The sequence below is a fragment of the Prionailurus bengalensis genome, chromosome B4 (genome assembly GCF_016509475.1).
Source record: "Prionailurus bengalensis isolate Pbe53 chromosome B4, Fcat_Pben_1.1_paternal_pri, whole genome shotgun sequence".
Lineage (NCBI taxonomy): Eukaryota > Metazoa > Chordata > Mammalia > Carnivora > Felidae > Prionailurus > Prionailurus bengalensis.
This window is the reverse complement of record NC_057358.1, coordinates 79469877-79483096: the sequence shown is the minus strand read 5'-3', so window position 1 is coordinate 79483096 and position 13220 is coordinate 79469877.

The following is a 13220-nucleotide window of genomic DNA, read 5'->3' as shown; positions in this document are numbered from 1 at the left end:
TTTCTCTGTGCCCTTCCCTTGCACACACAGTCATGCGCGAGCTCTCTTTTGTTCTCTCAAACTTTTTTTTTTTTTTTAATATTAAGAGATTCCTAGTCTCCATCTCAGACTGATCAAATCAGATTCTTTGGAATGGGCTTGAGAATATGTATTTTTAAAGTTCTTTAAAAGTGATTCTTTTAGGGGCGCCTGGGTGGCGCAGTCGGTTAAGCGTCCGACTTCAGCCAGGTCACGATCTCGCGGTCCGTGAGTTCGAGCCCCACGTCAGGCTCTGGGCTGATGGCTCGGAGCCTGGAGCCTGTTTCCGATTCTGTGTCTCCCTCTCTCTGCCCCTCCCCTGTTCATGCTCTGTCTCTCTCTGTCCCAAAAATTAAAAAAAAAAAACAAAAAAAAACAAAAAAAAAAAAACGTTGAAAAAAGTGATTCTTTTAAACTAAAAACTAGTTCTTTCAAGTGATTAGTCCCTAAGCCAGAGTTTAAGAAACACTAAGGGATAAAACTGGAAGAGAAGAAACTTCCAGAAGGGAAGAAACTTCCTGGAGGTTAGAAACTGCATTAGTCATCTTTGTAAACCAAGCTCTGGAGATTCTAACAGCTGTTTAGTGTATTCATCGAAAGACCACACCTAAACTTGCTGAAGGGGTGGGGGGAGGAACTAACATTAGAGAGCAGTCTTCAGAACATTTCATGTATATACTGTATGTATTCTCTGACTTAATCCTTTCAATTAATTTAAATTGCCATCCCCTTTTGCAAATGAGAAAACTGAGGCTCCAGTACTTAAGTTAAATTATGATGGTTATTTAGTTCCAAAGATTGTGTTTTTCCCCATGATTCAAATCTGGTCTATGCCTGAAATGGGAACTAGAGTTTGATTCTGAGGTACTGAGAGAGAGGTCTAGATTTAGACTCAGACATTCAAGGGCCTTCATCCTTTTCACTCTTTGCTTCTTCAGGACCAGACAGAATTCCCAATCTGGCTAGTGAGAGATGTCTTACACATATGCTCGTTTACTGATGAGAGAAAAAATGGGGGGCACCTGGGTGGCTCAGTCAGTTGAACATAGGACTTTTGGTTTCAGCTCAGGTCATGATCGCAGGGTCCTGGGACTGAGCCCCATGTTGGGCTCTGCACTGAGCATGGAGCCTGCTTAAGATTCTCTCTCTCTCCCCCTCTGCCCCTCTCCCCTGCTTGGTCTCTAAAATTAAAATTTTTTAAAAAGAGAACAAAGGGGTATGATCCATCTCGTCCAATTCATCTCTGAAAACCTGAACAAAATTTATTTAAACAGAACTAAAATAATTTCTATTTTTTCCAAAACTAAAATACATTTTCTCAAATGAATAACTTATTTCAAGGTTTCTCAAATCCCATGCATGCCAATGTCAGTCTACATAACCATTTGTGAAATCATTCCAATAACTCCTAATGACTGTGTTTGAAAAGCAACACGGATGGGTCATTTGAGAGATGATGCTTTACTTCAAAATCAATCACAATAGTACATGTACTAAGTGGTAACACTCCAGGGTGGTAGTCAAGACTCTTAGTGGTCCGCCTGCCCTTATTCAGGCTCATCCTCCATTACTGTCCACTGCAGTCTTACCTTTCATTTTGTTCTTTGTTGGACTCTTCCCACAAAGCATTCTTTCTTGGGTTTTCAATGTCCAGAAACACAATTTACTCAGCTTGCCCTCCTGGGCTACCAAACTTTTTCTCTTCTCTTCAATAAGAACGACTTCTATGAAGTCTTTCCTACTTCCCCCAGGTACTGGATACTCTGTCCACTATGCTCTTTTTACATACCTCCATTAGAGGTATCTACATATCCAATCTCTTCCAACTAGATATCTATCCAACTAGATAAAGCATCCTGACTGAGGGCCTGGATGATGCCTTTTCACTTTGTTTTGTCTGTTTTTCTGTTTTGTTTTAAATGTTTATTTATTTTGGGAGAGCGTGTGTGCTTGCGTGCAAGCACAAGAACGGGGAGGGGCAAAGAGAGAGAGAGAGAGAAAGAAAACACCAAGCAAGCTCCACGCTGTCAGAGCAGAGCCTGATGCAGGGCTCGATCTCACCAACCTGAGCCAAAATTAAGAGTTTGGATGCTTAACTGACTGAGCCACCCAGGCACCCATTTTGTTTGTTTTACTATTGAATTTTTTTCCTCTAGGTTTGCTTTTATTTAATTAATTGATTTGTTTGTTTTTAAATTAACTTATTTGGGGGGAGAGAGGCAAAGGGAAAGGGAGCCAATCTTAAGCAGGCTCCACCCCAACATGGAGGCCATATACCTTTTCACTTTGTATCCTCAGGGCCTACCATAGAATTGATACCCAGGAAAAAAAACACTTAAGTGAAAGAAGCCTAGTTCCCAAAATCCTGAAGAGGTCTCCAGATAATACAATACCAAGGACTGACCTTCCACATTTAGTTGTTTGCCTTTTACAAACTAAATCATTCTTCCTGATTTTGAAGTCACTCTAGTTTTCATCAATTTCCCACTCCAAGTGCCTGGCTGGCTCAGTCAGTGGAGTGTAGGACTCTTAATCTCCAGGTCATGAGTTCGAGCCCCACGTTGGGTGTAGAGATTACTAAAAAAACTAAACAAATTTAAAAAAGAATTCCTACTTAGCAAAGCTGGGAACATTTTACAAATTAAAATACGCAGATATTTCAAAACCTTCCTTTTACACCATCATTGTAAGCTTCCCTCTCAAGTCGTAAGTCAGCTTCCAACTACAGCTATTAAGTACACAACAGACTCAATTTTTTTTTACCTGTTGTGCCTACTCTAGGATAAAGGAGCTTAGGAAAGAAAAAGTAAGAGAGAGTCCCTGATAAGATAATAAAGTATCAACAGTCTTCTGAGCAAGAAAGCTTCTCTCTGAGCAAGAAAACAAGCCTAGAGTTTTCGCATCATGCTATCTAAGGTCATCTGAAGTGCAATGGTGACTAGAGAAGCTTGGTGGATCATCACACACATCCCTCAGTCTTTTCAAGGCCCTGGAAAGGCAAAAAACAAAAACAAAAACAAACAAACAAACAAACAACACCTAAGAAAAGAACTATGACAAGTGTGATTTCTTTGGGATGCCCAGAACCTGTTGATAAGAAATCCATAAATTTATTATTATCATTATTTAAAAGGATTCATTCTGTGCCTTTGCTATGTCTATTTCCTTGTCTGAGAAGCATTGTGGTTCATCCCTGCCTAGTCTGTAGCTTGTACTAGGAAGGCCTCCGTTCAGTCTGGCAACCTGTCAGTGGCTCTGGTGGTCTTGAAAGCCCTAGAGGAGGAAGAAAGGCTTGGAGGGAATGAGAGTTGGGAGGCATGGTCAAGAAAAGAATTTAGTTATTGTTGGAGCTAAGCTCTGGCCCAAACTCTTGAGTATTCTCTTTTCTGAAGAGGGCTGCAAGATGACAGGCCTGACTTTAAACCCAGCTGATGGTCACTGGAGCTTGAAGACAGTTTGGCAGATAAAAGCAGAGGTGGTTTGAGGTGGTGGGGAAGAGGAGGAGGAATGGCTGAGACTAAATTCTACAATCCATCTGCATTCTAGAAAGCTAGAGAAGGCAGGCTCAGGTACCAGGAAGGCTCAGAGAGGAGCTTAAACCCCAAATTGAGCAAACAGAGAGCTTTTCTGAACATATAAATCTGACCCCTACCGACCCCTTGGACTTAAAACAAACACATAATCAAAACACTTCCCTCTCCTAAAATGTCCAAACACTTCAGGCTCCTCAGGGATCCTCAGCTCACCAGACCTGGAAGGGTGCCAGTGCTTAATGCCAATTCATCCACCAGTCACCCCCACCCCCACCCAAACCTCTGCACCCCAAGGGTAGCTGGGGTCCTGCCTGGCAGTTAGTTCAGCACTAAAAGAGAATTAAAGGAAAAAGTACTCTTTCAGCAAAAATGAAGCAGTTTCCTCTCCTGGGACAAATCGTCCTGAGTCCCCTCCAGAGTCCAGATTCGAAAGTCACACCACCCCCGGCTTTCCATTCCCAGAAAGGAAAATGGCCCCGGCAGGCGCAAGAGGACTGGAAAAAAAGGCCTGCCCTACCCGGGCACCCAGGACAGAAGCTGGAGGAAGGAAGAGGAGGAGAAGGCAGGGGGGCTGGCCCGGTTTCCCCCTCCCACAGAACTGGGGCCACCCTGAGGGCGGGCGGAGGGCCGGGCTGGGGGAGGAGGGAGGCGGATTCATAAACAAACTCGCCTGGGCCACGAGGTGCCCAGAGGAATGGGGTGGGGTTTGCCGGCCTCTCGGGCCCAGCCTGGAGCTGGATGTCTGGTGTGGGCCGGGCTGGGCCTCTCCACCCCCAGTTTCCGGAGAGGGGTGGACCCTCTGGCTCTCCCCAACCGCAAACCCCTCCTTCCTGCTTTGCCCTCCCTCCCTTGGGCCCAGAAGCCAGCTGAAGTTCGCAGAGGCCTGACACCTCACTTCTCTCTTCTTCCGGAAGTTTGCACTGTCCCCAGGGCGAGTGGGTGGCTCCTGGAGGGGGGGAGGGGGGTGAGAGGAAGGCCCTAGAACACCCTGTTCATTCCTTCCTGAGGTGGCTGGAGGATGGTGGAGAGGGAAAGGTGGGAGAGGGCAGGAGCTTCACAGACTTTTGCCTCTAAGAGGGGTTTTCCCACCACTGTCCTGATGCTGATGCCCAGCTTAGAGGTAACCTTTACCAACGCCTGCCTTCTTTCTGCTCTCCCCTCCCCCACCACTGCAGGTGCTCAGACTTGCCCGGACAAAGGTCCCTGGGAGTCTCTCAGGAAGAACTTACTCAGTCACTCACAAGACTAGTGACTAACACCTATAGATAGTATATCTCCTTCTTAATGATTAGGAAATACATTCAGGATTTCAGAAGTGGGCCCAACTAAGGTCTCAAGGCAGAGTGAAACTCCCAGACACCAATTCTACTTCTCTGGCATTTTCCCAAAGTGTGGTGCACCTACTACTGATGGAATGTGAACTTTTCTGTATGTGTTCTTGGAATGAACTTGACAAAGAAATGGAATTATGTATCAAACCTATCATTTCACAAGTGTTATTGTTATGATAAAGAAAAAATTGGGGCGCCTGGGTGGCTCAGTCGGTTAAGTGTCCGACTTCAGCTCAGGTCATTATCTCACAGTCCCTGAGTTCGAGCCCAGGGTTGGGCTCTGTGCTGACAGCTCAGAGCCTGGAGCCTACTTCCCATTCTGTGTCTCCCTCTCTCTCTGCTCCTCCCCTGCTCATGCTCTGTCTCTGTCTCAAAAATAAATAAAAACATTAAAAAAATTTTTTTAAGAAAAAAATAAAAATTAATGGTATACTATGGAACAAGAGAGCCTGATAATGTCAAAAATTATGGAGATGGAGTATAAGTGATTGAAGTCTGGGGAAATAAACTGTACATCCTGGTTTCAATCTAGTATGCAGCTGTTTCTAAGGAAGAATGGAAATTCTTCGGTGAGGGGCTAGTTTAGAGGATGCACAAGGCTCCTTCCAGCACTGACATTCTAAAGTTTAAAAGCAATTAAAGGGTATCATAAGTCAGGATCTGGAAGCCAGGGAAAAAGAAAAACTGAGCTAGTAGAGTCAGGAATTTTCTCTGAGCCACACCATCACCAGGCTCACCACGGAAGGGCTCAATGCTAAAAAGGAAGGCTTCTTGCTCTTCACAGAGGAGAATTCAGGACACAGTGAACAGGTCCTAGATTGGTTCCACCCCCAATCCTGGGGAATTTTGCCTGGTTAGTCTCCTAACCTTTTTGTGCCTCCTCCCTGACCTCCACCCACTCTGTGATGGTACATACCAGCAGCCACAGAGGTTGGGGTTCAGACAGAGCTCAGCTCCCGGGTCCATAGGGGGTTGACTGCCTAGATCTCCTTAGGCTTCGCCTCCTCCCAGCTTCAAAAACACGGAGTCAGGCCGCCAGCCATGCACATTATGTGTCCCTGATGTAGTGCAATTTGAAGAGCACCGCATCACTTACCAGTATTCTTTCCAATATTGAACCTAAACCTAAAGAAGTGTTTACATCTAATCTGTGGTTTGCAGAAAATAGGAAGGCTGGGGGAACAAAGTAAGTGGAAACAGAAAGAAACAAATCAGAAAAATCCCAAAGGTAAGACATTCTACAGGGCATTGACTGTTTATTCAACAAGTCAATGGCCTGGAAAAAAGAGGAAGAAGGGCTGTTCTTGCTAAAAAAAGAGAGTTAAGGGGCAAAACAGTCACATGCAACATGATCCTGTTTTGAACAAATGACTTGTAAAAAGACGTCCTGGGGACAGTTGGGAAAAATTGAATAAGGACTGGGTATTACATATTAAGGAATGATTGTTAATTTGGTGGACATGATAATAGTATTGGGATTATATAAGGACATTTTTATTAGCAATGCATATTGAAATATTTAAGGGTTTTTTTTAATATTTAAAGATTTAATGTCCTGTCTGTACATTATTTATTTATTTATTTATTTATTTATTTATTTATTTATTTATGGGGCACCTGGGTGGCTCAGTCAGTTAAGCATCCAACTTTGGCTCAGGTCATGATCTCATAGTTTGTGAGTTCAAGCCCTGCATCAGGCTCTGTGCTGACAGCTCAGAGCCTGAAGCCTGCTTCGGATTCTGTGTCTCCCCTCTCTCTGCCCCTCCCATGCTCATGCTCTGTCTTTCTCTCTTAATAATAAATAAACGTTAAAAAAAAAAGTAAATTAATATATATTTTTTTTTAAATAAACTCTATTCCCAACATGGGGCTCAAATTTAATGACCCTGAGATTAAGAGTCACGTGCTCTACCAGCTGAGCCACCCGGGTACCCCTCATGTCTGTAAATTATCTTAATACTTTTAAAAAGGAATAACTGAGGGGCACCCGGGTGGCTCAGTTGCTTAAACTTCCCACTCTTGATTTTGGCCCAGGTCATGATCTCTTGGTTCGTGGGATCGAGCCCCACTAGCACGGAGCCTCCCTGGGATTCCCTCTCTCCCTCTCTCTCTGCCCCTCCCCTGGTCGCTTACTTGCTCACTCACTCTCTTGAAATAAATAAATAAACTTAGAAAAGAAAAGAAAAAGAATAATTGGTGGCAGGTAAGGGAGGAAGCAGTTTTGGGATAGGAAAGCAAAAGAAAAAAGTAATAAAGGAATAACTGAATATTTGTCTAAATATGGCAAATATTGATAATTGTTAAGTCCAGATGATATTTACATCAAATTCATTTTCTCCTCTATTCTGATTTAAGTGATTTTTTTAAGGGGTTCCTGGATAGCACAGTTGGTTGAACATGATCTTGAGCTTTGTGAGTTTAAGCCCCACATTTGGCTCATCGCTGTTAGCGCAGAGCCCACTTCGGATCCTCTGTCTTCTCTCTCTTCCCCTCCCCCAGTTGCTCTCTCTCAAAAATAAAACACACACACACACACACACACACAACAAAAACAAAAACAAAAACAAAAGGGCGAACATTAAAAATACACATAAAATAGGGGCACCTGAGTAGCTCAGTCGGTTGAGTGTACCAGCTTTGGCTCAGGTCATGATCTCACTGCCCATAAGCTCGAGCCCCACATCGGGCTCTGTGCTGACAGCTCAGAGCCTGGAGCCTGCTTCAGATTCTGTGTCTCCCTCTCCCTCCCTCTCTGCCCCTCTCCCACTCATGGTCTGTCTGTCTCTCTCTCTCTCTCTCAAAAATGAGTAAAACGTATGTATAAATAAATAAATAATTTTTTAAATAATAAAATGGTTAATGTTTTTAAATTAAATACTCATAATAACTAAAATACCCATTGGCTTCTTTCTCCTTTGCATCCCCAGGAGCCCGTGGCCTCCTTTTCTTTCTGTTGGAGTACACATCTTCTCCCCCGTTCTCTCCTCGTTTCCCCTTGCCACATCAGCTTCGGGCCCAGTGCCAAAGACATGCCACCTCTTGCCACACAGCTCAAGATTTGGTGGTTTAGAGGACAGAAGTAGAAGTCTGAGGCTTCGTTTATAGCACCTTTTTAGAATCAGTTTCCGGGTGGTGATAGCAGAACTGGGGGGAGACACTTCCCCCCCCCCCCCCCACCTGAAGCCATACATTTCTCAGCTAGCCTGAAAAGAACTCAGGGAAAATTGGGCAATCTCCCCTGGGGCAGGCTTCTGACCAAGGCTCAGGAGTGAGACAGTAGGCTGGGGAACTTCCTGCCTCCAAATCTGTGTGATTTTTTTTTTTTTTTTTTTTTAATCTTCCACCATTCCCATCTCCTCCCATCCATCCCAGACCAAAGCCAATCTGTCCCTTGTGCCCTTTCATTCAGTGTTGAATATGCTCCATGTGATAGAGCGGTTAGACTTTTCAGGAGATGAGATGAACAGGGTCCTCCCTCAAGGAACTCACGGAGGCCTGACTCACACACAGCTAATTATAATATCCTGCCTTAGTGCAATGAAGGAAATGCATACACGAGTGATCCCTTTTTAAAGGGCCTGATGCCCAGTTTTCTTCTCTCAAACTTCTGTCTTCAGACTCCTGCCATTCCCCACACAGCAATAATCAGCCACAAGCCCCACCAGTCCTACTCCACAAATACCTGTCAGATTTATCCCCACCTCTCTCTCTTCATATCCCTAGTCACTGCCTTCTTAGGCATCCCCATCACTACCTACTTGATGATGCTACCATAGAGAATAGATTGACCCTCCTCAAACTAGTCTCCACTGCCCCCTTGGCGTCTTATCTTACCCAAGAGAGACCTCATCATCTGATGCAAAGTGGGATCACACCTTTCCAGGCCCTACCTTTCATCTAGAGATGTAAATAAAGCTCCAGCCATGCCCATTCAACTATTTACCCTTCACAAAATAGGCTAAGTGATTTCCTCTGTGACATCCCTCTGATGCATACACAAGTATGTGCCTGGACTGCCCTTCCCCCATAGTAGTTCAAGAACTCACCTTTCAAGTCTTAGATCAAGCTTCGTCTCTGCAATCCTTTCCAGAAATATCCCATCTGTCCCTAGAATTGGCCATACTTCTCCACGTGCCCCCATGGCGATCTCTGCTGTTCTTCCCCTTTGCAGGTTCCACACTTTATTGCATTTAATTGTCTGTACATTTATAAACATTGTGGAGTAAAGTGAACCTGGGTTGTGGAGCCACAGGTCAAAGTTCACATCCAGGCTTAATAACTGTGCAACATGAGGCAAGTTACTTAACCTGTTTGAGCTTTAGTTGCTTAATCTATAAAGTGAGGATAGTATTACTTGTCTGGAAGGGTTGTAGAGAAATAAATGAAAAAGTGGCAAGTCATTTTTGCTTTCATTGTGAGGTTGTGTTGTTTGTTTGTTTTTGTTTTGTTTTGTTTTTTAATCTGTTAATCTGTTTCATTTTGTGTGTGTGTGAAAAAGAAATCTTTTTTTTTAGAGGCACCTGGGTGACTCAGATGGTTAAGCATCCAACTTCAGCTCAGGTCATGATCTCACAGTTTGTGGGTTCAAGCCCCACATCGGGTTCGGTGCTGACAGCTCAGAGCCTGGAGCCTGCTTCGGATTCTGTTTATTCCTCTCTCTGCCACACCCCCTCTTGCTCTTTGTCTTTCAAAAAAATGAATACATGTAAAAAAAAAAAAAAGAATAAAATAATCTTTTTTTAAGTTTGTATTTATTTTTAAAGATTTTATTTTGGGGCACCTGGGTGGCTCAGTCAGTTAAGCGGCCGACTTCACCTCAGGTCATGATCTCGCGCTCCGTGAGTTCGAGCCCCGCGTCGGGCTCTGTGCTGACTGCTCAGAGCCTGGAGCCTGTTTCAGATTCTGTGTCTCCCTCTCTCTGACCCTCCCCCGTTCATGCTCTGTCTCTCTCTGTCTCAAAAATAAATAAATGTTAAAAAAAAATTTAAAAAAAGATTTTATTTTATTTATTTATTTATTTATTTAGAGAGAAAGCGTTCATGAGCAGAGAAGAGGCAGAGGAAAAAGAAAGAATCTTAAGCAGGCTCTAAGCCCAGCGTGGAGCCCTACTCAGGGCTTGATCCTATGATCCCGGGATCATGACCTGAGCTGAAATCAGGAATCCAATGCTCAACCGACTGAGCCAGCCCAGCGCCCCTTAAAGGTTTTATTTTTTAAATAATCTCTACATCCAATGTGGGGCTCAAACTCACACCCCCGAAATCAAGAGTCACATGCTCCACCAACTGAGCCAACCAGGTGTCCCAACTAATTAAAATTTACTTATGTACATACTTTTAAATTTAATTTTCAAAATGTTTTTATTTTATTTTTCAGAGACAGAGCACGAGTTGGAGAGGGGCAGAGAGAGAGACACACACACACACACAGAATCCAAAGCAGGCTTCAGACTCTGAGCTGTGGGCACAAAGCCCGATGTGGTGCTAGAACCCACAGTGAGATCATGACCTGAGCCAAAGTCTGACACCCAACAGACTGAGCCACCCAGGGGCCCCTTCATATTTTTAAAGTTTATTTTAAGAGAGGGCAGCACGGGTGGGGGAGGGGCAGAGAGAGCGAGCGGGGAAAGAGAGAATCCCAGGGAGATTCTGCATTGCCAGCATGGAGCCCTACTCAGGCAGGGGAGGGACAGAGAGACAGGGAGACAGGAAGACAGAATCCCAAACAGGCTCTGTGCTGTTAGCACAGACTCCTGACCTGGAGCCGTGAGATCATGACCTGAGCCAAAATCAAGACTCAGATGCTTAACTGACTAAGCCACCCAGGGACCCCACAACTAATTGGAATTTAAAAACTTGGGGTGCCTGGCTGGCTTAGTGGAGCCTGTGACTCTTGATCTCAGGGTTGTGAGTTCAAGCCCCACACTGGATGTAGAGATTTCTTAAAAATAAAATCTTAAGGGGCGCCTGGGTGGCTCAGTCGGTTAAGCGTCCGACTTCAGCTCAGGTCACAATCTCGAGGTCCGTGAGTTCGAGCCCCGCGTCGGGCTCTGGGCTGATGGCTCAGAGCCTGGAGCCTGTTTCGGATTCTGTGTCTCCCTCTCTCTCTGCCCCTCCCCCATTCATGCTCTGTCTCTCTTTGTCTCAAAAATAAATAAAAAGTTAAAAAAAAATAAAAAAATAAAATACAATCTTAAAAAAAACCTAAAAATAGTTAGCATACAGTATAATATTAGTTTCTGGTGTACAATATAGTGATTCAACATTTCCATGAAACACCTGGTGCTCATCACAAGGGCACTCCTTGATCCCCATCACCTATTTCCCCCATCCCCCCACCCACGGTAATTTGTTTGGTGTTTGTTTTTATTACTCTGGTAACACACGAAAAGAGAAGTATCTCTTTGTATAAGATTCAAACAGCCAGGGGCACCTGGGTGGCTCAGACAGTTCAGCGGCCAACTCTTGATTTCAGCTCAGGTCATGATCCCAGGGTTGTGGGATGGAGCCCTACTCTGGGCTCTGTGCTAAGTGTGGAAACTGCTTAAGCTCCTTTCTCTCCCTCTGCCCCTCTTGTCCAGCTCTGTGCATGTTCTCTAAGAAAAAAAAAAAAAATTCAAACAGCCAGTAGTTTTGGAAAGTACATGCACACCTCCCTTTATTAACCTATCTTGCACACAACGTTCTCTCTTTTCCCACCTTCACCAGTTAATAGTTGGTTTGTAGCCTTTCTATGCATATGTTAATTATATGCATTTACACATATTTATATACATCCAACAGGCATTTATTCAATGCCTACTATGTGCCAGGTACTGTTTTGGTATGGTAATGAAGACACACGACAGTGAACAAAATAGAAAAGTCCTGCACTCTTTTGAGTGTAGTTGCTATGTTCACACATACCTTTGTTGTTGGTTTTTTTGTGTGTGCCAATAGGTAGGTATAGGTATTATTTGATAGCTTGCTTTTTTCTACTTAACAAAATCTGTTAAAGATCTTTTCATGTTAACTTACTTCATTCTTTCTTAATATTTCAAACTCTCCCACAGCAAATGTCTTCATTTGGGCTCACGGGTGGCCGTTAGGACAGAGTGGGGAGCTGTGTATAACAGAGTGGTTAAGGGCACAGATTCTGGAGACAGACTGTAGTTGTGAATCCTGACTCTGTCACTTACTAGCTGTGTGACCCTTGGGCAAGTCACTTATCTATCTGCCTCACTTATCTGCTCTGTCAAATGCAGAACTAAGAGTATTTACTCCATAGAATAGTTGAGGTATGGTCAGAATCCTGGCACATAGTAAACGCTCAATATATAGTATCCGTATAGAGTCCCAGAAGTAGAATGGCTGAGTAAAGATTACGCACGTTTAAAATTTTGATACACTGCCAAATTATCTTCCCCAAGCACTCCCAGTTACACTCATACCCACTGTGAAAGTGGTCATTTCCCTAAATTCAAAATCGTTGGCAATCTGGCAATTCCCATACTTGACGTTTGTTTTTTCCTGATTTACCAAAATTTATAAGGACAAATGTCTTTTCTGGCTTTGTCCACTTGTATTTTGTTCTCTGTGAATTGTCCTTTCATTTCCTTTGTCCATTTTTCTACTGAAATGTTTGACTTAAAGAAGTTCTTTATGCGTATTAGATATTAATTCTTTGTTAAAATCCACTTGCAATGAGGGGCGCCTGGCTGGCTCAGTCAGTAAAGCACGTGACTCTTGATCTCTGGGTTGTAACTTCAAGCCACACGTTGGGTGTAGAGATGGCTTTAAAAAAATAAAATCTTGGGGCGCCTGGGTGGCGCAGTCGGTTAAGCGTCCAACTTTAGCCAGGTCACGATCTCGCGGTCCGTGAGTTTGAGCCCCGCGTCAGGCTCTGGGTTGATGGCTCAGAGCCTGGAGCCTGTTTCCGATTCTGTGTCTCCCTCTCTCTCTGCCCCTCCCCCGTTTATGCTCTGTCTCTCTCTGTCCCAAAAAAATAAATAAAAATGTTGAAAGAAAAAAAAAATTTTTTTTAAATAAAATCTTAAAAAAAAAAATCCATTTGCAAGGATAGGGATGGAGCCAGAGAGCATAATGCTAAGTGAAACAAGTCAGAGAAAGACAATGCTCTATGATTTCACTCAAATGTGGAATTTAAGAAGCAAAATAAATGAGTCAAAGGGAGAAAAAAGAGAGAGGGACAAATCAAGAAACAGACTCTTAATTATAGAGAACAAACTGATGGTTACCAGAAGGGAGCGAGGTGGGGGGATGGGTGAAATGAATGATGGGGATTAAGGAGGGCACTTGTCCTGATAAGCACCAGGTGATGTGTGGAAGGTGATGTGTGT